This window comes from Antechinus flavipes, chromosome 4, assembly GCF_016432865.1.
Source record: "Antechinus flavipes isolate AdamAnt ecotype Samford, QLD, Australia chromosome 4, AdamAnt_v2, whole genome shotgun sequence".
NCBI classification, from domain to species: domain Eukaryota; kingdom Metazoa; phylum Chordata; class Mammalia; order Dasyuromorphia; family Dasyuridae; genus Antechinus; species Antechinus flavipes.
Window position 1 is genome coordinate 329,962,239 of NC_067401.1, and position 20,051 is coordinate 329,982,289.

At 36.9% G+C, this 20,051-nt stretch overlaps 1 protein-coding gene across 1 annotated transcript in view; it reads right to left on the reverse strand.

Moving 5' to 3' along the window:
• The window catches only part of HIVEP2 (HIVEP zinc finger 2), a 270,178-nt gene extending 254,463 nt beyond the window's left edge, over nt 1-15,715 (reverse strand). The window contains exon 1 of the mRNA XM_051997870.1: nt 15,638-15,715. The gene's annotated coding sequence lies outside the window, so the exon portion shown is untranslated. The remainder of the gene's footprint in view (nt 1-15,637) is intronic.
• Nucleotides 15,716-20,051: the final 4,336 nt, after the last annotated feature.

Below are 20,051 nucleotides of genomic sequence, written 5' to 3' on the forward strand. Positions count from 1 at the left end.
CTTTGCCTTTCTTTCTCTTTTACTCCTCATATGTAATTGATTGTCATCTTGCCCATTTTACATTACAAACAATATATTGCTTACATCTGTTCCATTGTCTCTATTCTCTGTGTTATCACTCTAGTTGGTGCAAGCCTTCTTTTCCACTTATGGGGATTATAACAGTACTCTCCTTCCTATCCTAGTCTTTCTTTCTCCATCCTCTACACACATAATCCAGTCTTCATAGAAATATAAGCATGCAAAACTGATCATGTCACTCCTTCTCAAAGACTGACAATGACTTCCCTTTGTAAAGATCATATGCTTAGTCAAAACTTAGTCACAACACTCCCTTTCCATACATGATAACTTCAGACACAATAGAGTATTTGTGCCTTGTGTTGCTTTGTCATCATTATTTTCCTTATTTTTGTCCCCCATATGCAGAATGTCCCACTTTGCATTCCCCTAATCTGCGTCTATTGAAATCCTATTCATCTTTCAAAGTCCAGTCCAAAAGTCATCTCATAACTAAAGCTTCCTCAATATTCCTAGTCCGTAAAGCGCAATCCTTCTCCCTTCAAATGCCATATAACACTGGATTTATGTATTATTAAAGTATCTATTATATATCTTTTTGTATTTCAAGTATTGTTTATGTGTCACTGACTATAGATCTATGAGAAAAGTGACTTTAATTAAATTTTCATATTTCTTCCAGTGCCTTGCAGAGTGCTCTACATAAAATAAGTTAATTGATAAGTGTTTTAAATTTATTGAAGCTAATGCCACATGACCTTCAACATCTGTCCCATCTTCATTCCACATATCAATATTGCTATGCAAGACCATACCTGTTTTATTGATTAATGAATCACCATATAAGTGAGCTTATTTAACTAAACAATCTAAAATCCTTAATTTTCTGGTTTACAAAAGTAACATCCACTAAATTACTATTCTAGGGCCCTAAATGATACAATAGTGGCCAAAAGAATGAATATTGCTTTTGAAACATTTCATTGACAAGGGCAGTATAGTGACAGAAAGAGGAATAGACTGAGCTTGGAGGATTTGATTGGAATCCTGGCCTTAACACTTTCTAGCTACATGATCATGGAAAAGAATGAAGTTCAAAATATTAAAATTAATTATTTTGAAGGGTTATTGTGATATAAATTCAAGTTTAAAATCTGTAAGTCTTAAAACACCATGCAAATGTGAGTTGTTCTTTATTCAGCCACAGAATCTTCCAAATTAGAAAAAAGAAAGAAAAAGATATTCAAGAAAGACTAAATTAAACAAAAACATATAATATCAAAAGGATATTTCCAAAATACTTTTGAACATTCCCCAAGTTCAAAAGTTCATAGATCAGGACTAGGAGACTTCAAGGTTATTTACCCCTAATCTCTCATTTTACAGGTGAATAAATTGAGGCTGAGGGACACTAAGTAATTTGTCTGAGGTCACACAGAAAATAGTAGACCCTGAATTAGAACCTCAACCCCTTAACTCCAGATCTAGATCCATTATACCAAAAGGACTCTTACACATCCTGGTTTTTTTAGTCAATGCTACTACATTCAAATATAATGAACCATGATTTTACAGGCAGTTTATTCCTTTTGTTTCAGGAAGAAGATTGGGGTGGAGGGTGGGAAGGAGAGATGAGAAGGAACTATAGTTATAGAATAATATGTATAAAATAATACGCAATTAATGGGTTGATTTGTTTTTCTTAGTTTTTTTTTTCTCTTTAAAAAAAAAATCTGTTAAAAGGGAAACCTCTTTAGGTAGAGGGTAGAAGGAAGACACATTTGGAAATAAATGTAATATTTTTTAAAGAGCAAAAGAAAACAATGGTTTCCAAAGGATATTTCAAATTCTAAAGTTTCCATGTTCTAACAGAGCAATTAATAATATTGCCCTGCATATCCTTTCTGTTGGATGTATGTGTGAAGGAATGAATCCTATAAATGAACAAGTTAAACAACATATGTTAAATCAGATACTTTGAAACTATCTTAGTATCTGTTATTTGTAAATAAACCAAGTATTTATTTATTTTTTTATTGCTATATATTTGGCTATATAGCTTACAATTGCAAAAAAATTTGGCTCTAAGGTAGTATGTTACTTACTTCACTACTCAAAGATGCAGGTTTTACCAATATAGTGTCTAAACTGAGAAGATATATAATTTAGTAGACGACCTTTGGTCAGAAAAGTTCATTGACCTCTGGTCAACCAGCCGAATATTTCTAAATTTAGCTAAACTGGTCCTTGGATGACAGGAATACAGTATTTTGGCAGGTCTGTATTCATAATCTAGGACCTTCCAGAACTTGTGTTATAGAATGTTAGCAGTGAAGATTCTGGGAAGAGAGTAGTGAAAAATTAGGAAGATTTGGGGCAAAACAGGAGTCCTCCAGATACAACTCAAGAAGATCTGAAGTAAACTCAGGGCTGGGGAATAACTCCAGTGAAGTGCAAACACTTCCGGGCTAGTTCCTCAGAAATATCAAGTGGGGAACCAGGGGCTAGCTGGGTGTGGCTGGAGCCTCAGAAAGGGACTACAGAAACTTTTACCTCCCTTGACCTGTGTGGAGTCAGAATCTGAGTCACAGTGAACTCAGGCCGATTAGGAACCCCAGGTCCTGTGTTGCAGGTATGAGCACACAATGAGTGCAGAAGCAGAGGGCAAAGAATCTGTTGGCTGCGGGCACTTGCTGGAGGAGGGAGCTCTTGGTTTGGGGTTCCAAGTCAGAGGGGAGAACTCAAGTGAAGCTAGAGGTACCATTCAAGATTAGAAGTGTTTACACTAATACCTTAAAAAAAAAAAAAAAAAAAGAACCCAACCATAGAAACTTACTATGGAAACGGTGAAGACTGAGGGTTCATCTTCAGAGGAAGTCACTGAGATTTAAAAAAAAAAAAAAAAAAAAAAAAAAAAAAAAAAAAAAAAAAAGCTTCTACCCCAAAGAATAACATGAAATGGCTCCCTGCCCAGACTCAAAAAAGCATTTAATAATAAATAGCACTCAAAAAAGAATTTAAAAATCAAATAAGAGACATTAAAAACTTAAAAAAAAAAATCAATCAATAAAAAAAAAAATCTAAGAAAAAGAGTATGAGGGAAAACAAAGCTAAACAACTAGAAAAGGAGATAGAATTTCAAACATGAAAATAACTCTTTGAAAATTAGAATCAGGCAAAATGAAGTCAGTGAAGTTATAAGAGACCAAGAAATAACAAAACAGATTCTTTCAAAAAATGAAAAAATAAAATATGAAACATCTTAGGAGAAAAATGACACATTTGGAGAACAGATCAAGAAGAAAAAATAAGAATAATTGGACTGCCTGAAAATTGTGATCAGAAAAAAAACCTTGACACAATAATGCAAGAAATAATCCAAGAAAATTGTCCTGGAATAGAAATAGGAAAAAATCCACTGATAATAATGAGATCCTTTGTGGAAAATACATAGGAATATTATTGCCAAATTTCTAAACCCACCCCTTCCACCCACTCCCATCCCCTGCATCAAAGAGAAAATTTTGTAAGAAACAAGAAAAAAACAATTCAGATACATTGGAGCTACAATTAGAATTGTACAGGAGTACAATTGTGTAGCAGTTACAATAAAAGACCACAGGTCCTGGAATCATATCTACTGACAAAGAACTAGACCTGTGGCTAAGAATATCATATCCAGCAAAATTATATGTAATATTAAATCAGGAAAAAAAAATGGACATTCAATGAACTTGCAGATTTTCAGGCCTTTCTATCAACTAAACCTAAACTTAATAGAAAATTTAACACATAAGAGCCAATATCAAAGATCAATTTCAAGGAACTCAACATGGATAAATTGTTTATGTTTTGTTTTTGTTTTTGTTTTATATGAGAAATGTATACCATATGCTTAATATTGACATGAATAATAGAGTAGATCAAAAGAAAGATTGGGGCAGAGTTAAGGTAAAAATAGAAATGTTATACAAATGAGATGCAGAGGAAGAATAGACACAGAGTTATTAGAGGAGGGAGGAAGATCTGAAGGTTTACTCACATCGGGAATGAGTTAAATAGGCAACACTACATATAACAACTTCCAAAATCTAAAAAGAAATAAGGGGAAGGAATGAGCACATGGGGAAACAAAGATTAAGGGAAGAAGACAAGGCAGGGATGTTTGAGTGGAAGGAGGTTAAATAATAGCAAGGCAAGTTAAGGAGTAGAATTAAAGCAAGAGTCAACAGGGATAGGAAGGATAGGTGTATAGATGTGTGTATGTATATATTTACACATGTATACATAAATATATCTTTTCTTAACTATAACTTGCTTGGGGGTGGGGGGATAAAAGGAGGAAAAAAGAAAAAATAAACAAGATGCACAGAAGAGAACAAAAGAATAATTTAAATGGAAGTAAAAAAGTGGATATTCATGAATATAATTTCTTCTACTAATACATATACTTTCTTGAATTGGTAATTTGTTGTAAAATATTTTGAATCCTCCCTGATGTTCTGTTAGGCACATGGCAATGTTCTCTTTTGTTTTGTTTTATTTTATTTTATATTTCTTTTGTTTTTTTCTAATTTTTTTAATAAAGTAAATGAAAAAATGAAAAAAAAAAAGTTAGATGGCAGAACATATAAAGTGATGCAGCAGAAGTTAGAAATGTCTAAGTTCAAACTTTGCCTTGGACATTTACTGACTTTTTGATGATGGGCAGGATTTCTTGGAGCCTAAGGCTCTACTCTATAAAATAGAGATGATAATGGTATCTGGCCCTAGGGCTACTGTGGAGACACCTTATATAATAATGTGAATTCCTAGCATAGCTTTAAGAATCCTTGAATTAAGTCTCAGAGGATAACTTCAGTGGCTAAGTAATATATTCCCAATTGCTAATTACACAGAAAATTCCAACCAACAAGCATTTATTAATCACCACCTATATGTAAGGCCCTATCCTGAAAATATATCCCTGAGGATATAAATATAAAACAAAAAATGCTACCAATCAATAACACCAACTTTGCTAACTTCAGCATGTTTTGTAATCATTCTTCATAATTGCTCCCTTCCCTTCTCATCAGCTAGGAAAATTGCAAAGGAAAAAAAAAAAGCCAACAAGCTAATTTCATCAAGCTCTTTAGCTTATTTGCTCTCACCATAAAAAGTTTTTCAGATCTAATATTAATATCTGTTGTGGTTATCTGTGTCCTTATCTGATTAACTATTATTAAACTTTTATCAAAAATAGACCCCAAATCAATAATCAATATAAATTCAAAAAAATTTAATTAATATTTCCTTATTAAGCAATTGCATAGCATATCTATTACAAAGATAGGGGATTTTTTTTTAAAGAAAAAATTTTAAGAATACAATGATAAAAACCTAGGATGAAATCAATCCATTTCCATATCAAAAAGTAGGTGTGAGTCTCATAATATTTTGGTTATACATGGGCAGTGTTGATGCATGCAGACTTCATATTCATGAAATGTAGCTTCAAGATTTATATTTGCTAAACATTTTTTTCTGAAAACAATAACATATGTTTTAATAAAGTATATTGATAGCAGTCAATTATTTTGGAAGAACACTGCTAATGCTTTTCGCAAGTGTATTGTTTTATATTGAACTTTTCAGGAAAACAAATCATTGTTAGTTTGTGGTGTTACTTGACATATGGAAAATAAGGGGTCTTCAATTTTCATTGATAAATCATTATATCCCTGAAGGGTGTTATAAACAAAACTCCATTTTTCAGATGAAGAAATAAAAAATGCAAGATGGGAATAACCATTTTGAAAATGTATGTTTCATTCCTAAAAAGAGAAGTAAGAGTGAACCTGCCACCCTTTTTGCAGAGGTTGGGGATTCCAGGTGGGGAATATTGCATATAATGACATAATGCTTGAGGTGTTGGTTAATTTTGCTGAATTGTTGTTTTAAATTTTCTTTATATTTCTTGTTCTTTGTTATAAGGGAAGAGTGAAAGGGGAGAGATATATCTGGAGTATGGATGCCATCGAAGTCCATTCCATGTCTTTCACCAATACCACTTATGTGAGAGCAGTGAGCTCCAAATCCAACACTACTTTCTCCATTCAGGACTTCTTGCCAAAAAAATCATGTCTTGCCCCTTCTCCCCCTGTCTCTCTGTCTATGTCTGTCTGTCTGTCTCTCTCTCTCTCTCTCTCTTTTTCTCTCTCTCTGTTTCTCTCTCGCTCTCTTTCTTTCTGTCTGTTTCTATTTCTGTCTCTCTCTTTCTCTGTGTCTCTCTGTCTCTCTCTTTCTGTCTGTCTCTGTCTACACACACACACACACACACACACACACACACACACACACACAATTGGACAAGATCTTTAAGGTCCCTTCCAAGTCTAAATCTTTTGGTCATTTAATAAGACTATAGAATAAAGACAATACTCCCCAAGCTTGCTTCAAAGAAACCAGCTTATCAGGGTTGTGATGAGCAGAGCTTCCTTTTACCACTCCTTCCCTGCCAGTCACAATCTACCAAAGCCAAAGGGCAGGGCCCTCATGCTTCAATTGTGGACTATGACTTTATGTATGAGGACAAATGATTGAAGTTAGTCATTTCCTCTAGACTATCTTGTAGACTGAGTATGGTAAGTGATACTTGAGTGGAAAAACTTGACCTGTATTTGACTGTGACAAGGAGGGCTAGGAACTACTGCTTCCCTCACCTCATCATCTTATCAAACATTGTGAAATGTAAACATATGTATGTGCATATGTGTGTGTATATACAAATATGTATGTGTACATATATACATGTATTTATGCTATTTAAATTGAAAATTTCTAGAGAATTGGACTGTGATTTTCTGCTGATAGAGAAGAGGAAATGTACAATTCAGTAATTTTCATTAGTAGTTGTCTTAGATTCATTTCACTATTTGGTTTGATAGACATTCACTCTTGAAACTAAATTTCTTATCACTGGAGAAAAATGGGGAGTAGCACAGTGAATGGATTGTCAAGTAAGATCTAATGCACAATGATAAAACATTAAAAGCCTAGAAAGAAAATAAGCCATACTATAGGTGGTATTTATGGTTCTGTCAATACAGTAAGAGATAGAAATCAGTTTGGTACTTCAGGTGACCAGTATAGACACCCAGCGTTTATAATTTGAAGCCATTAAGTATATATATTGGACACCATTTTCTAAATTGATCATCCACAATGATGAAATCAACCAGAAAATTAAACTGACTTTGAGGTGTAGAAACACAGTCTGAAACTGTGCATCTTTTGTATGAAAAAAAAAATTAATAGCTCCACTATATGATACTATAATTCAAATAAAAATTAAAATTATTTTAAATGTCACAAATCCCTGTAATATTTTTATTCAAATCTTGACATTTCCACTATCTTTAGGCTCTTATATCTGTGTCTTCTTTCCTCAAAATATAATTGCAATACCTCCTCAGATGTGAACCCCTCATCTTTCCATGTTGATTGAATACTACTTGATCTCCTGTAGTCATGAATTGAAGCCAAAAAAAATTACAAAATTCAAGAAAAAATGCATTTTAGAAATAATTTTTATTAAATAAATATGGCAATTGTGTTTTTTAAAATAAATTTACGAAGTTGACAATGAACTAATAAAAATGTCTAACTTTTCTGTATATCATAATTGCAGAATACAAGTCATCTGCTCCATAATTGCAAGATTAGATTCATATCAAAAGCACGCATTACAATCTATTAGCTCCTATTTACTAGCTAAAATTAATCTTTCATATTTCCTAACTATATATCTTTCAAAAGAACTAAAAAAAAAAAAAATCTTGCAATTCACTTCAACCTTTTAATGAAGTTGCCTCCATTCAAATGAACTTCCCTATAACATTTCTCATATAGAATTTGACATACTCATTATTTTAAAAGAAACTTTTTCTGAGAATTCATGAGAATTACCTTTGCATCTTAAGTTATAGTTGTTTGTATTTAAGACTTTAAACACTTGTTTAAAACCAACTGTGGAAAAATCAGAGATGTGCCTATCTTTACCTGCTACCTGGCTCAAAAGCACAACATTTTTGTTGAGCTTTTTTTGAAAACAAAGTGCATCTTTGACAACATAAATAATGATAGCTTCACTGAATCTGCTATTTTCCTTTTCAGAACAAAATAAAATTTGCCACCAGGTAAATCATTACCAAATAAAGCATTCTTATTTCAAATAGTTCTACACTAGACCAATTATTTAATGTAATCGTGACTTGTATAAAGTAGTGACAAAAAGGTTGTAATTTGCAATACTTTTAATAACTATATTTCTATCCCTTAAACTTTTTCACAAATTAATAGCAAGTAGAGAAATCTATTTCTATCCCAAAAATTATATTTAGTTGCTTGTCAATCAATTTGAGTTATTTTCTGTGTATATTTTCTGGAGTAAGAAAAGTTTCCTGAATATTAAAGTTTTTAATTGTTGTTTTTAAATGATGCTTCACATTAAAAGTCAATCATTAACATTGAATGCTGAATTTGGCCTCACATTTTAACTGTTTACCACAGAATTTTCGCATTCTTTTTAAAATTTTATTTTTAAAAAACAATTAAATTTGTTTACTCACATAAGTGGAAGAATTCCCATGTCTTAGATGAAAGAGTGTACTCAGTAAAAGATTAATAAATATTATGAATGAAAATATGATGAAATAAGTTAAAACAAAATTAAACTTTTCTCAAAATCCAATGCTTACATTTATATAAAATATAATAATTTTTTACTGGTGCAGTTATTTCTTCCCTTTTCCTGATATCATATCCTACTATTCTATAGCTGTGTCTAAAAAAACATAATTGTATGAAAAATGAAAATCAATCAATCAGTTGATAAACATTTGAGTGCTTTCTATATGCGAGGAACTATGGGATAGAGATAAAAGTGAAACAATTCTTGACCTTATAGAACTTACCATCTAAACTGAATAAGATGACATAAACATGTATAAGTACTTAAGAAATCTATATGAGGTAATTTTTTAAAGGAAAACACTAGCATCTGAGGAAAAGGAATCAGGAAAGGTTCATATAGAAGGTTAAGCTGAGATTTGAAGAAAACTAGAAATTCTAGGAGGTAGGGGTATGGAGGAAGAGAGTATCTGCCAGGGACAGCAGAAGCACAGAAATGAAATGAAATATTATGCATGTATAAGGAGTAGTAAGAAAAAGAGAAACAAATGTAAAGAGAAAAGAGAAGAAGGGAGAGATAAGGAGGGAGAGATAATACAAAGAAGTGAGAATAGAAGAAGCAGAGATGAGATGAGAAGTGTCATGAAAATGCAAAAAGAAAAGATAGCTTCTAAAATCTAGTCATTTTGCATTATGAAGGCAAAAGCATATGTAGAAAATTGGATTGTTTTTAAGTTCACAGAGATCTTTGGCAACACAAAGAATCTATTATTGACTATTTTTTGCTGGTATGATGCATCTAAATGATGGTTGCTATATACTCATAACCAACCTAGGCAGAGACCAAAATTTTATTCTTTTATTTGTCATTTCTTTCAAATTTGGCCTGCAAACAATGCTATTCTTCTAGCCACACTATGTCAGTGCTCTCAGAGAGCTCAGAGCCCAAAGCTGCAGAGCTCCAGCTATGGTGATGGCACTGGCAAGCTGCACACTAAATATAGAGTAACTTAGACTCCTCCACCTCCAAAGCCCTCCCACAGTACTTCCTCTCCAATGCCATAATTAAGCCAAAGTGAGTACACCATCTGTCCTGGGATATACTACAGATCAAAGATTTAGGGACCAAGTGCTTCTTGATCCTAAAACTAGCTCTTTTTTGTGACCCAGAAGTGATGGATCACACTTCCAGTTCAACAAACTTCCCTGTTGCCCATGACTACCTGCCCTTCCCAAAACAACTCCATCTGACACTCTCCCTAAGCCACTACACCTCTCCCATATATACACTCACTAAATTCATTCAATTTGATGACTTTTCATCAAGAAGATAGTTTTTGAAACCTGCCCTAGTGGTCATGGACCTTGGAACCTACAGATAGTTATATCTAACTTTGACCTTCTCTTCTTTAAATTTGCTGTCACACTACAACTAAATCCTTGGTGGTTGAGTTTATTGGTTCCATTCAATTCAACTACATATTGTGGTTGGTGATGGACATGCAAAAATAGAATGAAACATAGTTCTTGCTTTCAAGAAGATTATAATTTAATGATTCACTAAGTAATTGTCCACTCTCACTTTCAGTTTGCACTGTTAGACACAGTTGCCACATTTTAACTGAATTGGATCAGATAAAGTATATTTTTAAGAGCTTCCCAGGTAGAAAGCATACCAAATTATTAGCTTTATTAGTTCTCAACTTAAATCAACCATGAATAAAATTCTAGACTACACAAGATATTTATGATAGACTTGCTCAAGACGGACAAATATCTAATCTCAGAGAAGGTAAAGACTGAAAGGTTCATTAAAATCAAACTGTTCTTCCCCTGGAGAAAATAAAACCATAGGTATTTCTAATATCTATTTCTAAAGCACTTTGAGTTTTACAAAAGTATCTTTTTCACTCAGTGAGTGTGGTAGAGAGTGCAAAAATTGTAATCTTCATTTGATGAGTAAGGAAATTGTTACTTAGGGAACATAAATGATTGGTCCAAGTTCACACAGCCAGAAGGCATCTGAAGTCAGATTTGAATTCTGGTCTCAGTGACTCCAACATTCATTTCATAGAACTTTCTCTCATATATTCAACCCATGTGATTTATGATATGATAATAGGTAAAGATATGCTGCAAATAATTAAGAATAATCTATAAATATAAATATTTACACATCCAATTTCCTGTTAGCATTGCTATAAACCTTGAGAAAAACAATCATTTAAATCATAGAATGTGACAAGCCTGATCAGGTATTTGGAGCCCTGTCAGAATTATATTTGACCTCCTTAAAACAACCACACCTTGAATTTTATGTTTCACTTTTCCCCTTCAGCTATAATATTCTGTTCAATTCCATTCAAAGCCCATTCATAGCTCTTACTATTAAAAGGATGACTGTTTTATATCCTTCAATTTAGTTTCTGATAATTTAAGTTTGGGGTAGCTAAGTGGTACATCGAAAAAAGGACCAGGCCTGAAGTTGGGGAGACATCTTCTTTGTGAGTTTAATTCTAGCCTCAGACACTTACTAGCTGTGTGATCCTAGATAAGCCATGTTTGCCTCAGTTTCCTTATCTGTCAAATGAGCTGGAAAAGGAAATGGTCAACCACTCCAGTATTTTTGCCAAGAAAAGACCAAATGGGATGTTTTGCCTAATAAACCACAAAATAAAATATGTATATTGTGTATTATACGGTATGAAGTTTTTCAAGAATACTGAAGTTCATTGGATCAAATTCAAACCTTCCTCTGCTGCTTTATCATTGACATCAAATTTGCAGCCTTCTGAAAATTTATCAGAACTTTAAGCAACTTGATATTTTAAGTTATAGATTCAAGACCCAGGAGTTTTTTCCTCACTGTAGCTGTCAAATAATGATTTCGAATGCACACCCTTTCTCTACACAGGGAACTAAAGTCAAGTTTACGATGCTCTGTTGATACTAAATAAGTATACCAAAATATACAAATATTTGTTAACAGATTTCTTATTATACTAAAACTTAAAATGGCTTTGCTGATTATTTTTTCAGCATTGATAATGGTTGATTTTCATCAAGTTTCATTTCTCACACAGTTACAACAATAAGAATCATAATAATATTTTATCACAAAAATTTTACTTCTCAAAGACTTGCCACCATTCTTCCCAGTATCTTTTTCTTTTTTTGCATTCTTTTTGTTGAAGTCTTGAAGACTTTTGCCACATAGCTTGAATTTCAAATCCTCTTGTCATTGATTATAATAACTTAAGGGGAGGAAAAGACATATACAGGAAAAAAAAGTCACGTTCATTTCTGTTAAACTGAATCAGGTCATATAAAGTTCTACCAAATATGTTTTTATTTCAATTTTGAAAAGCAGTTTGGTAAGATAAATGTATTTTCCGGCTTTATGTAAGAGCTCATACTTGAAAAGACTAATCTTAGTTGGTAACCATTGTCAAAGGTTCAAACTGAATTTATTTTAACTCTGTGTCAGGTAAGGTTATGTTTGAAGTCATTTTTTTTAGTAGAAACTGCTCAGTATGCCTGTCTATTTGGGAACAGTGAAAGAGTGCCAAGTACTCAAGCAGACACATGTACCATTATTCCATAAGGAATACCTGTATACATGTAGCCCTCTGTTTTGTTTTCATAGTAACAAGGAGGTTTGCAAACAAATCTCATATAAAGAGAGTCTGATCAATGAAAAAACTCTTCAGGCTAATCTTTCATTGTAACTATGCAATATAACTTGGTTAATTGATAATTTATAGTAAATCTAATTTTACACTTTAAATTTAACAAATATATGCAAGATACTATCCCTACTTTACATGGTATTACATCACATATTTCCAGTAGAGCCTAATAAATCAAAATTAGTGAGGTTTTAAATGTTTCATCCCTATTAATCCTATTATTTGCATAATCTTCCATTTAAATCAAAATTCTTACCATAAAAGGAATATTACTATAAACATAGTATCAAATTAGGCCAGCAATTTGACATCTAAACAAGTACCTTAACAGAACTATAACAAACAAATTTTCAATATTTAATGGCTGACCTAAATTCAAGGACAAGGAAACTATTGACTGGTATACCTACTCAGAAGATTCAGCATTGTAACATTGATTTTTACTGCATATCACAAATATACTGCACATTTCTAACCTAGTGGTCAAAAAAGATTATGACACTTGTAAAAACCTTGTTATATTAAGTTGATGGGAATGCATATTCTGTGCATTCTTATCTTTTCCACTATAAAAATATGAATTCATTTTTCTACTTGATGCTCTAGTATCAGGATTAATACTCTCCATAGTAACAATACACTACATGATTTTTTGCAGGTAACAATCAAAAGGCAATATGGTTTTTTATATATATATTTTGATAAGCCATTTTATTTACATCCTAAATATTCCCCAAGACAAATATATTTTGGCCTCTACTTGGTTAAAATAATGTTGCTACACCATTATGTCAAGTGAAAAAATTATAACTTTTATTAGAGGAATATAAACAAACATTAAATATTTAAAAGGATTTGGTTTTCTAAGGGAAAAGAAACTAGTACAGAAGAAAATGTTTCTAATAAAGTTAAATCTTTTTCTGGGAGACTAGATCAGTAAAAATGTAATTAATATGGATCTTATTAATATTTCAAGTAATTTCTGGGCTTGATTATACAGTACAATGAAGCAACTGTACTGAAGAGAAAAATCAATAATCCCTGACCATTGTTCTTCAGCATGTTGGGGGAAGGGGATTAAGGAAAAATTATCCAGTGCATTATTGGGAGTCTATACTTTCCCCACTTAAAAAAAAAAAAAAAAAGGATTAACATTTAAAAGTAAAACTGAATTATTTTTATGACAGAAGAGGAAGGGGAAAATCTGTTCGAATGTCCATTACAATAAAGATGCTATTAAAAAAAAGCCCTATTATGTCTGTCTTAGGCCTAAAGATAGATAAGGTTTTTGCCCTGTCAGTTGTGCACACATAGATGTCTGTGTGCATTATGAGGCATTACAGGTGTCCTAAAGTGTCTAAATGAAACTGATTTTAGGGTCTTCCTTTTGCTCTTCATCAATCTGTACTACGAATTCCTCTACCTGTTTCCTTTCTCTGTAAAGTGTCTGCATCAGGGACCCTATCTCTATTCGGCAGCCCCAGTGTTAAAAGGATGAGAGACTTGAGAGTATTCCCCATTCTCCAGCCCTATTTTCCTCAAGCTCTACGTCCCAAAACCCGCCCATTAGGGAGAGGGCAGGCTTCTGCAGTCCCTCTGGTTAAGCTGCTTTCAAGTCCAGGCACAGCGTCGGGAACCACTTGAAGAATACTCTTTCCCCCCCCCCCCCCCTTCTCCTTCTCAGGGGGCTAAGTCCTTGAAGGAGAACACCAACTGACAGCTTCTGACCTTTTCTCCCTCCATATAATTCAGTCTAGGTCTGTTGGGATAGCATTTTCTCATGTCATCTGTTTCACTCAATACGTGTTATATAAGAGAGCGCAAGAGAGACTGAGACAGAGACAGATCGAGAAAGAGAAGACAGGGAGACAGAGACAGACAGATTCATATAAATTACAGATATCTGTGATAACAGCTGAGGTTTAAAAGCAGATCTGGATTCTTCCTCCATTAAACACCACAAACAGTACAAACATACCCAAACCGAGGAAACAATGTTTTTCTGTATTTTGCCCCCACCTACACCAAACATACAAGGAGGAACTGGGGGAGGAGGAAAGGGAGCCTAGCAGCAGCAGCCGGAGCAGCGGCGGCCAGCCGCGGCGGCGGCGGCAGTGGCAGTGGCAGCGGCAGCAGCAGCAGCAGCAGCAGCAACATCTGCTTTGATAAGCAGCAGCTGAAGCTGCCGCGGCGGCCGAGAGCCCCTCGTTAACCCCCTTCCTGTGGCTGCAACACGTCATGGAACATTCCCGGAACGGGCCAACGTTCCACCCACTTCAGGGAACAGACATAAAGGCGCAGACACAGATCCCCACAGTGCACAGCACAAACACACATGTCCTCCTATCCCCGGTCAGAAACACACACATAAACACACATGCAAACCGCCCCCATCCTTCTCCACGCGCCCCCGTTTATCACCTCCTCACCCCCCATACTAACCCAACACTGCAGCCAGTATACAGGGAAAGGGAAAACGCTCTGCCTGAACCTTCCATCAAGTCAGCCCTCTTCCTTCCTCCCTTCCTCCCTTCCTTCCTTCCTTCCTTCCTCCCTTTCTTCCTTCTTTCCTTCTTCCCTTCCTCCCTAAATTCCTTCCTTCCCTTCCTCCCTTCCTTCCTTCATTCTTTTCTTCCTTGAGAGGAGAAAGAAGCCACTGAAATTCCAATACCCCCCAAAAAAGAAAAAAAGATAAGACAAAAACAAACACTACAACACCAACATATTTTTCTATCTCTCCATCACACCCCGAAGAGGACCTCATCCTCCTCAGTCTCCCTTCCCCCCCATACCCCCAATCTCAACTGCTACCTTGCAACGGGGACAGGCAGCAGCAGCAGCAGCAGTAGCCGTGTGTGCGCTGTGCATGTCTCTCATTAGTAACCATGCACATTCCTCCCTCCACCTCTCCCGAGCTCTCCCCCCCCCCCTTTCGTGAGGACATTACGCAAACCAGCCTCCCCCTAATCTGCATAGATTTACAGCCAGGGTATTCCCCACATTTCCTAACGCGCCAGAGACCTTCCCCCTAGGTTCCCCCTCCCCTTAGTCTCTCTCTCTCTCTCTCTCTCTCTCTCTCTCTCTCTCTCTCCTCTCTCTCTCTCTCTCTCTCACCTCACCCCAAAGAAACCTCAGCAAGAATCCCCAGAGATGGGAAGGGGGGAGGGAGGGAGGGAAGAGAATATTTCTAGCATAAAGTAAAATATTCTAACAGTAGAGATAAAAAAGAAAAACACATCTCTGAGGTGACTTACCCATCAGATGGCTAGCCTATAGTCACCGTTTCTTTCCCAAATGACGGATACACCCTCAATGTACCCCGAGGCAGCACCCAACAACCCAAAGTATGTGGATTTTGGAAAGAGAGGAAAAGACCTTGTAAGTTGCTCCAGTGAGGCCAGTAGCTTCAACGTCCAAGACACAACTTGGCAAATACTTGTGCCACAGTCAGGAAAGATTTTTTTTTTTTTTAAAGACCCTCCTCTTCTTAAGAAAGACAGCACTCCCCCGGCGTCCCCCTTTCCTCTCCACTCCCACACCTCCCGCCCGCTCGCCTCCCCGCCTCTCTTCCGCAAGCCCCTCCGGCGACTGTCAGCTCCTGGCCGGCTCCGAGTGACAGGGGCAGGAGGAGGGGATACCTTGACAGGGGAGCGAGGAAGGGGGTTCCTCGCAGCAGCAGCTGCTGCTCACCTGGAAAGTCACCGTGGAGGAGGAAGAGAAGGAGGAGGAGGAAGAGGAGGAGGAAAAACCCCCTGGTGCCCTTGTTGTTTCTGCTGCTGAGGTTGCTTCTTGCTAAGCTTGTGCGGGTTGGGGGGTGTCTGGTAGCATTTCCTTAAGGACAGAGGGAGGGAGGGAAGAGATCCCGACAGCCAAGGCTCCTCTTTCCTTTATTTATTTTCTTATACTGTACACAGTGCGACAGACATAAGGTGAAGCTGGGCTTGAGAGGGAGAAGACAGGCCAGAGCCGCAGTTTTCTGGATGAGGAAGCAGCAGCCTTTCTGATTTGTAGTCAGACAGGGTTATTCCTGGCACCACTTCCCAGAACAGAAGTTACAAGGAGAAGTAAGAGAGGGAGAAAGGGAGCGCGGCCGAGAGAGAGAGAGAGAGAGAGAGAGAGAGAGAGAGAGAGAGAGGAAAGCTCGGCCAGCGACGTCATCGGATCCCCCAGCGCGTCCCAGGGTGAGAGGCTGAACCAGAAAAACCAGTCTAGAGAATGAGAAAAAGAGAGGGAAATGCACTGTGTACAGAGTAGACGGGAGGGGGAGGGAAGAAGGAACTGAGGGGGCAGGGCTTTAGGGCCCAAAGCTGCAGCCTCTCCCAGGCAGCAGGGAGATCTCTTGCTTGCCCGCACTCCAAACAGGGAACTCCCAGGAGAGCCAGTCTCTACTTGTCATGCAAAATTTGTGCGTCTCTTCCCATCTAGAGAATTTCCCTTAAAGATGTGGAATACTCTGTCCAACTCTCTCCAATTCGCCCACCTCGTTCTCTCTCTCTCTCTCTCTCTCTCTCTTTCTTTCTCTCTCTTCTCTCTCTCTCTCTCTCTCTCTCTCTCTCTCTCTCTCTCTCTCTCTCTCTCTCTCTCTCTCTCTCTCTCTCCTCTTTTTCCATCTTTCCCTCCCCTCTCCCATCTCATTATAACCATGTGATCTCTTCTCTCTGCCTTTTTCTCCTTCCACCTCGGAATCCTTTCTCTTCCCTCCTTGCACTTCCTTTGCCCTCATGCTTACTGTTCAGTTATCCAGTAGGAAAAATAAAATAATACTTCAAGTTCTGTTTACGTTTCTGAGAGCACTTTAACCTGTTATCTTGCAGTTCCCTTGCCTCCAGTCGAGTCGTGTGTCATATATGTATGTACGAGTTTAGTATGTATAGTGTGTGTGTATACACACACAAAAATATATAAATAAACTTTCTTTGCACTCAATGCTGTCATTCTTGTCAACCCCGTTCCCTAGCATTCTGATACGGTAAACATCCCGAGGAACTCAGGCTATTTTCTATACTATGCATCCAAGTAGCTTTAGGGAAGATGTCAAAGAGAAGACAAGGTTATTTCTCAGTTGGTGGGACAGCCGACTCAACACTAAGCATTTATTTAATACCAACCTTAGGGAAAAAAGCAAACTCCTTTCTTCACTCTGGTCACTTTTCTTGTTCCCCCGCTCCGTAGCCCACCTCCACCTACCCCAGATATTGTAGTGCCACCCTACGGGAGGGAAAAAAAACTAAACTAAAATTAAAGGAATGAAATGAAACCGCAGAATGGGAGAATGGGGCTGCAGGGCGGGGGAATCCCAGGCGACCTAGTCGGAGTTTTTGGCGTCCTCCCCGGTCGAGAGATAGGCGGAGGACACCAGGGCTGCTCGCGGCGCTTAGCCTGCATTTTGTGTACTCATATGCACCCTTGGAGGGGTTTCAAGAGGAGGCCGCGGCCCGGAGCCCGGTGGCCCGCACAGACTGCTGAACAAGCTGGGTTCGCAGCGGGCGCGCTGACTCCCGGGGTGGTCTCCGCCCCGTAGTAGCCCTCAGGGGAGCCGGCTCGGCAGCCACCTCAGCCACTCACGAGGCGCAGCGCTCCCGGGCGCGGCGGTCCCTGAGGCTGGCGTGGCCCTCCCCCCACACCAGCCAGCTCTGGGCGGGCGGAGTAAACAAGAGACGTAGATGATTTGACCTGGCGTGACCCTGCTTTCTGGCTGGGGTTTCCCTGAGCAGGTGACTCCGGGGGAGGGGTGGAAATTAGTCTCTGGAATTTCAGGCCAAAGAAATTAACTCCGGGTACAACTTTGAAAGCAGGTATTTTGCTAACAAGCGGTGCTTCTTGTGTTTCTAATCCTGGAATTCGTAGGGAAAAAAAATGACAATGATAACGTTTAAAGTGCATATCTGTGCCATCAAATCATTAGATATCTAAGAGGGGGGAGGGGGGATAGCTCCTTTGGATCTTATCTACAATACAATCGCAATTTATTTCTTTTCCATTTTTTAATAAAGTTGCTTCTGGAGACGTCCAAAACCGAGGCGTGTTGCTGGTGGTTAGGGTGACAAAATATTTAGGATCACAGATATAAAGCTGAAAGGTTTATAGAAACGAATGTGAGGGCTCTAGATTTAGAGCTGGAGCAGACCCTAGAAGTCATCTAGTCTAACCCGTTCTCTCAGGTTACAGATGAGGAAGCTGAGACTTTCTCGAGATCGCACAGGTAGCAAATGGCAGACTCGGGCTTTGAACCCATGTCCTCTGACTGTCATTTAAGCCAATATATTAGTTTCCGTGCCTTTCCCCCGCCCCCCTTTCTAAATACAAAAGTACTTAGATGACCGAAAGTCTGATTGAATAAGCTCTAGAATGCCCTTACTTCATAGCGGCTGCTTTTCCTTTCATTGAAGAAGTGCTTTTCTGAATACCTAGTTTTTTACCTTCTTTGTTTTGCTCAGAACACTTAAGAACATCCCTACTCATCATTTTCCCTCAAGTTTATACCCCTGTATTCATTATTCATTATTCAAAACATTTCAGAACTATTTAAAACTCAAAAACTTACCTAAGTAAGCTAGGACTAGTTTTTATTTAACTACTTAAGTGAACGATCAAAAATTGTATTACAAAAAAAAAAAAAAGATAATATTAGGAGACAGGAATGCAACAGAAAGCTCAGAAGAGGGAGCACTATCTTAATATAGGTTTAGGAAGCTCCTAGGTTCAAACCCAACCTAAGAAAAATTACTAACTTATCTGAGTCTCATTAGAAGGTTGGATTAGATGGCCTCTGAAGTCCTTTGCAACTCTTGATTTTTAATTAAAAAATCTGATTTTAGCCCCAGCATACTTGCATATCCACACATCAGGTAAGAGAATAATAGCTGCTCCAACTTTAGAATCAAGAAAGCTTAGAATACAATAATTAATTGGTCAATGAACTAATGAATGAATGAAAAGCATTGTGCTTATTACAAGGTGCAAAGCACTCCTTTGAACCTATTGACTACAAATAGAAATGCAGATTTCACTCCAAAGGTTCATATTCTAATATGGAAAGATAATATTAAAGCTTTAGCTGAAAGTCAGATTTTAAAAAGAAAGAAAGCCCTAAGGTGAACTAGCAAAGTAAATAATGTTAATAGCTAGCATTTATATAGCACTTTGTTTTACAAATTGCTTTACACTTCATCTCATTCTATCTTCACAATAATCTTGAGAGGTAGGTGCTATTATTATCCCCATTTTACAGATGAGGAAACAGATGAAAGAAGTAATTGTTGGTAGCTAGTAAGTGTCTAAAGTAGAAATGAAACTAAGGTCTTCTTGACTTTATCCCCTAAGCCAAAGTTTCTTAAACTTCCAGTGTCCTTGCTATATGAGGTTGTGTAACTGAATGTGGAAGTCAGGAAAATTTTGGCAACAGTAAAAGTTATCAAATATTCCACCAAGATTTAATTCTTTATGTAAAAATAAACAAGCACATACATATCATTGGTATGTAAAATTGCTTTTTAATAAACAGTAAAAATATGTATACCAAAATTGTCAGATTAATTTTTTATGATTATTATCGGTATATGTTTGATTTGTTTATCTATTTTATATACCTAAAAACTTGGAGTCACATAAAATTTTCTCCAGAGACAAGGGGTTACAAAAGTTTAAGAAGTCCTGCCCTATACCACC